General features: G+C 44.4%; 1 protein-coding gene across 3 annotated transcripts in view; it reads right to left on the reverse strand.

Annotated features, from left to right (window-relative positions):
* The window catches only part of QNG1 (Q-nucleotide N-glycosylase 1), an 85,288-nt gene extending 77,828 nt beyond the window's left edge, over positions 1-7,460 (reverse strand). Inside the window, exon 1 of one of the 3 annotated variants that reach the window (XM_086961304.1) lies at positions 7,344-7,460. The gene's annotated coding sequence lies outside the window, so the exon portion shown is untranslated. The remainder of the gene's footprint in view (positions 1-7,343) is intronic. The other 2 variants (XM_086961305.1, XM_086961306.1) reach the window with 2 other exon arrangements.
* Between the last annotated feature and the right edge of the window lie 496 nt (positions 7,461-7,956).

Genomic DNA, 7,956 nt, shown 5'->3' on the forward strand with positions numbered 1-7,956 from the left:
GTGTACTCAGGGCACCATCTCCTTGTTGGGGCCGCAGGGGGACTAGGTCTCTCCTGCGGCCCCAACAAGGAGATAATGGGCCTCCAGTGGGAGCCAGCATTGCTTCTGCTCACAGGGAACAGCTACAAATGCTGCTCCTTGCGGGCAGGAGCAATATTCAGATCTGTTTCCCTGCCGCGTCATAGCATTGTTTCATGTTCGCTCTCATTTGGCGCGAGCTTTGAAATTGCTCCTGCAAAGCGAGAGCAAACACAGCTTTGTCTGCCCACGCCAGTACGGTTGGTGAAATAGCCATGTCTTGGGGGTGGGCAGCCTAGGACATAGTAGGAGCCAGGCTAAGGGAATGGGACCATTAATGGATCCGGAAGGGTGGACATGCGGCTCCCTTTCCTTTTCAAACTGTGGCAGGGCCATGGGGGAAGGAGTCCCCAGGGCTGAAATCGGCCTGGGGAGGGATGGGGGCCATATGACCCCCTTTTAGTTGATTTGTAAGGCTGTCCCTGGGGGATGAAGTCCCTGGAGCCAAAATGAGCCCATGTGGGAGGGATGGGTGTGTGCCCTCCTCTCAGTTAATTTGTAAGGCTGGGCCCTGGTGGATGGGGTTCGCGGGCCGAAACCAACCTGTGGGGTTCACAATCCCCCCGCCCCTAATTATATTTATAAATCAACCCCCCAGGACCTGGCCCACCTGGGGGGAATAAAGAAAACAAGCACAGGTGCCTGAGCTTTGTTTTTAATTTTTTTTTATTTAACTGCAGATCCTCTGCGAATTTGTGGTAAATTTGAAAAATGAAAACGTTTTTTACTCCAGGCCTAGAGGGTAAGGGTATTCCTACACTGCCCCCTTCTGTTTTTTTTCCTGGTATTTTGGGATAACTCCTGAGTCCCAAGGTGGCTGCCACCACTTCCTGGCTCAACTGGTGGCAGCCAATCAGATATAATTTTGAGATCTGTTGGAACTGCGGACACTCCACATCTTTAGATATACATACATCTTTTTTTCTTTAATATCTCCAAAACTACGGAACTGATTTACACCAAATTACGGATATAACGTTTTCTGGCCCAAGATCTAACTTTCTGCTAAATTTGGTGCAATTCCGTTTGGCAGTTTGGGCTGTAGTAGTGCCAGAAATATCTATGGGAAATTGCATTGGGAAAATACGTTTTGGGGCCCTCCCTGTTTCTTGGCCCCTGCATTGCGAATCACTCCAAAACTTTCCAGACAGCAGGTGTAGTGAGTGGCAAACTAACAGGAGGAGGGTGGGAGCATACTGCCTTACTTCCCAGTACTCAATTTGCCCCAATGCATCATGGTAAATTCAGTGCATGATAACAATTACTTCAGTAGTAGTCTTACATTTTTCACACTTGTTAGTGAAGCCTGTTCTGTGTAACTCTGGACACGTGTTTCCAGATTCCTTCCTTCATCATTAGAGAGCAACAACTTGTGTAGAGGTGCTGGAAATGCTGCTCAAAGTCTTCTCAGGTCTCTGTACCACTCACTGGATGCTGGTGCATCAACACAAGCTCATCAGCTCAGTAGCAAAAGGGAGCCTTTTCAAACAGAAGGAGGGTGGGAGCACACTGCCTCACACCCTAGCACTCAATTTGCCCCCAATGCATCATAGTAATTGCAGTGCATGATAAAAGTTCAGTAGTAGTCTTTACATGTTCACCCTTGATGCTGCAGCCTGTGCTGTGTAACTCTAGACATGTGTTTCTGGATTCATTTCTTCATCAGTAGAGAGCAACAAGTCGATTGGGGGTGCTGGAAATGCTGCCCAAAATCTTTTCAGGTCTCTGTACCACTCGGTGGGCACAGGTGCATCAACAGACAGAAGCTTGTCAGCTCAGCAGCTCAAGGGAGCCTTTTTAAACAGGAGGGTGGGGGCACACTGCCTCCTTTTGTGAGTGGCAAACTAGTTTTGAAAATTTCGTGAAGATTCTTCAAACGGCCGTTAAGTTATTACTAAAACAAAAAACACTTTACCTATGGAAACTAGGTCCTAACCTTAGTTATACTTACGTATGTTGTAAAGGCACATGCGCGGTAAAGGCATGCACCGTAAAAGATTTGTGTTAAAGGCATGTATGGTATTTCTCTGCGTTGTAATGACACACATCTAGGAGCATGAGGGTATGCGGCCCCAGATGAGTTAAGCTCACAGTCTGTAGCTGCGGGGTTCATTGGATGTCCTCTAAGCCTAGGGAACTCCAGGACCACTCAAGGTACCACGGTTCTCAGGCATGTGGAAAACGGAAACGTGTAGACCCAAAAAGAGCCTGAAATGAGCCAAGGCTTGTGTCTGGTACACATTTTCTAACCTCATCCGCCCAGAATTAAATACAAAGCATTACAATTTGATATAAAAAAGATACCAATTTATAGGGTGTAATGCACAACCTGAAACCAGAAAACTTGGGACCAAATTCAGATTCCTGATCAACCAAATTTTGGGATGCCAGGCGAACATTTTATTTCACCAGTCTTCCTTTTCTTAATTTTCATATATGAGACTACCTTCAAATACATACATTCAGGATGTGTGCTGTACAAAAACATCAAGTGTTTCAATTATTAGACTATAGAGTGGCTCCATTTAGAATAAGAATCTAGGCCACATATAGGATGCACATGACAACTCACTTGCCTCTTAGTTCACTAATGACATTGTTGTGAGGGTGAAGGGCAGGAACGTTTCGAAGTTCATGTTTAAAAATCACTTTCAATAATTATGTCTTAATGTAGTGATTTTATTTGATGTTCTCAGGTGAAACGCTTCTGCATGATTAAGAAATACACTTTTTGGAACTCTGAAGAGACTTTATCATATAGCTGGCACTCATGAAGGAGAAGGGAAACCACTTGCCAAACCAGTTTTTCAAGATTGTGTAGCCCCCTTGGTAGCCACACCTCTGGGTTAGGCTAGGGAACTCTACGTGCCGTGAGAAGGGTTCTGCCACGTTGGAAGTTGGCAGAATGGAGAAGTCTGAGATAGCCAGATGCCACAATTTGCAGGATGTGTCATCTGGAGGGATGGAACCTAGTAGCCCATTGGCTACTGACCATTACCTACCCTGAGGGAATTTTCTGGGAATGTAAAGGGCTCCCTGACCTCAGATCTCGACTGACTGGAGAGAAAGACCAAAGAAAGAGTACCCTGCTAGAGCAAGGGCCTGGCGAAGAGAGGTTGCACCGACATGGACTGCACCTGCTGAACCTTGTGGCTAGCAAAGGAGAAGGGACTGTGCCTGCTGTGACCTGCTTGGGGAGCAGGCAACTCCTGAGCCCAGCCAAAACAAAGAGCTTCCAAAGATCCATTCGCGACCTCTTGTTCGCTGCACAGGGTCACAGCAGCTGAAGAAGCTTGATGGGGCGAGTTGGTAACCCAAATCTTCTAACCGATGCTCCTCGCTGCTGTGCAGCACCAAGGACCAGAAACCTACATTCAAAGTTGCACCGAGCCTACTGGACCCAGGAGAGTCATCAGAGTGCAGATTGGTTGCTTTGAAGGCGGGATACCCCCCAAGGAAGGATTTGCCCATGACTGCGATACTGGGTGAGTGGCAGCCCAAAGGTGACTGGACTTGTGCCAGGACGAGAGGAGTTTCGAGGGATATCAACCCCTATGGCCAGGATCGACTCATCAAGCCAGTGGATCGAGGACTATCCACAGGAAGACCCCCGTTGATTGCTTTGGATCCACAGCATCCTTGAGCAACTTCAGTATCCTGTATCCCTTGCATCAGGACGACTTCCATAGGAGTATATGACAAGGAGATAAAAGTGTCTGGAACTCACTGAAAACTGCTTCTTCCTTTGAGGTAGCTGTTCCTGTGGACGTTGCTGGTTCCCCAAACTGGCTCCCAGCCAGAGTAGGTCACGTAAAGTATACTTACCCAAGTTTTTCTTGAAAACGTTTCTGAGCCAAATTTGGTAAATTTGCCAAGGCTTGTTCACGATTAAGTAAAAAGTGGATATTTATGATACCTTGTAAAATTTGTATCTCCGGAATCCTACAGTGGATCTTTTTCATTTTAGTATCTACATTTTAGTGTCTATTTTTATAAACTGGTTTTAGATTTCTTGAGGGTATCGTGTATTTCCTAAGCAATTGTTTTGGTGCTGTTTAGATGCTTTACACTTGTTCCTTTGTGTAAGCCTGAGTGCTCAGAGACACAGCTGCCCAGGTTTGAGCTAAAGGTTTAACAAAAAAATCTACTGGTCCGACAGGGGTTGGTATATGTATTACACAGTGAGCTTGAACAACCACACCATATAATACATCCATTCCCTCACTGGCTGCTACTACCCTCCTTCTTTAGGAGCGTAAACAGAAAAAGCATAAATACACTTCCGAAAATATATCTTCTTGCTTTTTTAAGTCTAGTTTCTGCCAGAGCACATGTAAACAATATAAAAAACATATACAATGAGAGGCTTTGGGTCAGCCACCTTAAACCATTGACTTCTTTGGATCAGTTGTCTTCAGCCATTGCTTGAAGAAAGAGTAATGCATATTTCGGATCACACCAGAGGAGTATATCAGGGTCAATCACCTTATGCTTCTGGCTATCAGCTGTGTTAGTTCCTCTGCTTAAAGATTTCCTCCTATTGCAATGTATGGACATTGAAGCAAAGCGTGCAAGGACTCCAGTGGAGGTGTATTTATATTGCAAAACGTGTCTCTTCACTACAGTTGATGCTGCACAAACAGGGCACAAGTCCAAACAAATAAGTGGGGGGGACTAACCAAGTTAGGCAGTATGCACGTAGCATCATGGCAAGTGCCGTCACGGCGCATGACATTGCACGTGGCATCACTGTAAGTGACATCACAAGAAGAGACATCGGATATTAACACCTCACACATGTTTATCAGGTATATCATGAGTACATTTAAGCGCATTATGAGATTTGACAAATAAGGTTTTGTGTCAGGGTTGAGCCAAAAAAAGATGGCGCAACCTCAACACAAAATCTAGGTCTCAATTAATATATTTAAATTTATATTTAAAACCCTGCCACAAAGAAATTGGCAAAAAGGAGAAGCATGCTAGTAGATCAGTTCTGCTTAATTGGTTGGAAAGTGTTCAATATTTTATGGGGTTTAGACAGTAAATCTCAGGGAATAATAATGGTGAGATAACTTTGGAAGATAATGCATTTGTTGGAGAGATCTTTGTTTTGTGTAGTTCTAGATTTGAATAAAAGTAGCATAGAAGGTTAATGTGTCCCCTGCACAGCACATCATGTAACATGCAGATGACAGATTTTCATTTATGTAGATAGGTAAGTGGGTTACTGCTTTGAACACAGAGATCCTTTTGTTACTTGCAGTTCATAAATGGTAATCCTTCTAATATAGCACAGTGACTCCTACACCTTGAAACCTCACTGTCTCACATAACACATCTTGTACAATTGATTCACTCATTTACATAATTTATTGTCAATGTATAATGTGTGAGTTGCGTAAAGCGCTCTGACACCCTGCATCGGGATGAGTAGTGATATAAAGAAATAAAACAATTCTATTTAAATTGTTATTTGAATAAATACAGGAACAGACCAACACATCTGACTTTCATTCAGTGCATGAAAGTCAAGAGAATGCCCCTATTATGTACCTGTGAAGAGATAACAAGCTGTGAGCCTTTTTTTAACCTCCGTTGCCTTTGCATTTAAGTGTGAGGTTCCAGGCCACCTCCAGTCAGGATACTCGATGAGAGGGAGGCCTGATGGCCCTTTCACTTCGACCTTTATCTTTGGCCCAGATAGAGGTAAAAAAAGTGTTTAAAGCATCCCTCTGCCTGCATGTTGCTGCTGGGAATGTGAAGCAGACAACGTGCAGGTGCTGCTTAATGTATCCGGTGTCTGAAAACTACACTAGGACAAATTCTGAATATTTCCGTGGGGCCCAGCTTCTTGGCAGGGTGGAAGGTGTCCACCTTGTGAAAATTGTGGATGGACGCTGTGTACCTAAATGTACTCCCGACTTGTGCCCTGTGCACAAACATAACATTTTGCTCCTAAGAGTGATTTTACACCTATGTGTGTTTTTGCTCTCTGCATGCAAGTAGTGCTCCAAAATGTGTTTACACGCCCAGTCATCTATTCATCTTGTTATCCAGGCTTTATGTGGGCCTGGTCCTGCCGGTGCTCAGCACTGGCAGCTCTAAAAAGCAGGTGCTAAGACGGGTCCCCATAGGGCTCTCAATTTTTGCCCTGGCCTCTCCCTCAGGGTTAACTTTGCAGCAGTACCTCTCTTCGCTGTCTTTATGTAGCTTCAAAGATACTCGTTATAGTTATTTTACAGTCTCATCATTTCAGAACTGAAGCATTTTCAATACCATATTCAAAGAAGCCATAGCTGTTGCTTATTTATCTTATGCAACCAACAACCATTGACAAAGACAACAGCCCTGGCTTGTTGTAGATATAATGTTACTTGTATTATATATCTGGATGCAATGACAGAAACAACAAAATAACAGTCGGGTGGCACACTATGCTAAGAACAGATTTTTAGTTTGCATGTTTAAGCCACTCCCTTAATTACATAGGCCACGCCCATTTGAAACTCCTCCTCTCAGTTTTTTCATCCCACTTTGTTAGCTCTGTTATCTAACCATGGATGTATTCATCCATGCATGCTTACATCAAACGGACATGCACCTGCCCATGCGAATTGTCTGACTACACATGCATTTTTGTCTGTATACTTGTAGTCTCTGTGCGTGCGGCTGGGCATGATCCGTGTGCATATGGGCCCCTTTGTATGTGCTTTCCGTTTGTGCATAGCATACAGCATATACCCATTACAACGAAGAACACATAAAACAAGCCAGACCTATTAGATTTGCCATTGCTGGTGTTTCGAGGGGCCAGGGAACAGTGCCTCCACGCTACGAAAACTGTCCTGGGATCTGGGGGCACAAGTGTGCCACCTGGGCACATCCTAAGCCCAACTGCGGAGACAGTGAATCGGTTTCATTCCATTAACCATCTGAAAACATAATACAGTTCAGTGCCAGGTAAGGCAACCGTTTGAGGCAGGGTATAAATGAAAACCTCAACAAGTGAAAACAACAAATAAGATCTCATTTAGCTGTCAGCGCACACCTGCTCTCCATTCTACTTGTTCATCTGTGCTAAAGTACAGAGTCCACAACGCACAGTTCGCTACATCTTCCCGTGCCCCACCGCTGTTCTAAATCCAAGGAGTGTTGGCAAACCATTAAAACCACGAACTCTCTTGCAAACCGATTAAATCGTTGCCCAAGAAAAACTGCCACCACATTCATTGCAGGGTTTAGCTTCCCAGCGATGCCCTCACCGTTCTTTCTTCTTTGCCGTGCGGTGCGGCGCCTTGGAAGGTGGTGAGGGCAAAAAGTCACTTCCGGGAAGGAGGGAGGAAGCAGCCCCATCATGCCTCAAACTGTAGTTCCTGATGTGGACCTGGAGACAAAAAATATTCGGAGACTACGTTGAACCTAAATACTTTGACCGGATGTGTGAACATTATGACCATGGGTGTCTGCAATGTAAGCAGCACTTACAAGGTAAGGTCTTATTTAAATAACAACAGAACAACTTTAAACTACTGTTTTGTATGTAAGGTATGTTCCGAGCGTATTATTTATTTAAGAAAGATCATTCGCAACGCGGCGGCACACTGCGCCAGGGTGAAGAAATCGAGATAAAAACAAAAGCATCATAAACATTCGATTCCTTGTCAGGGGTAGTAAGCTCTCTGTAAATTCAATTACATGCACAATTGAACTCATCGGTTTAAAGCTTTCTCCTAATGCCGAGGGGGTCGTGCTTATTGCAGACATAGATTTCCTATTGCTTACCATTGGTTGGCTTTGTTTCCTTATTTGCAGGATTTTATTTTCATTGGATGTCCTGCTTTCCACTTCTCGTGTTTGGCCCTCCCCTGGAGCATA

Source organism: Lissotriton vulgaris, chromosome 3_1, assembly GCF_964263255.1.
Source record: "Lissotriton vulgaris chromosome 3_1, aLisVul1.2, whole genome shotgun sequence".
In the NCBI taxonomy this organism is placed as follows: domain Eukaryota; kingdom Metazoa; phylum Chordata; class Amphibia; order Caudata; family Salamandridae; genus Lissotriton; species Lissotriton vulgaris.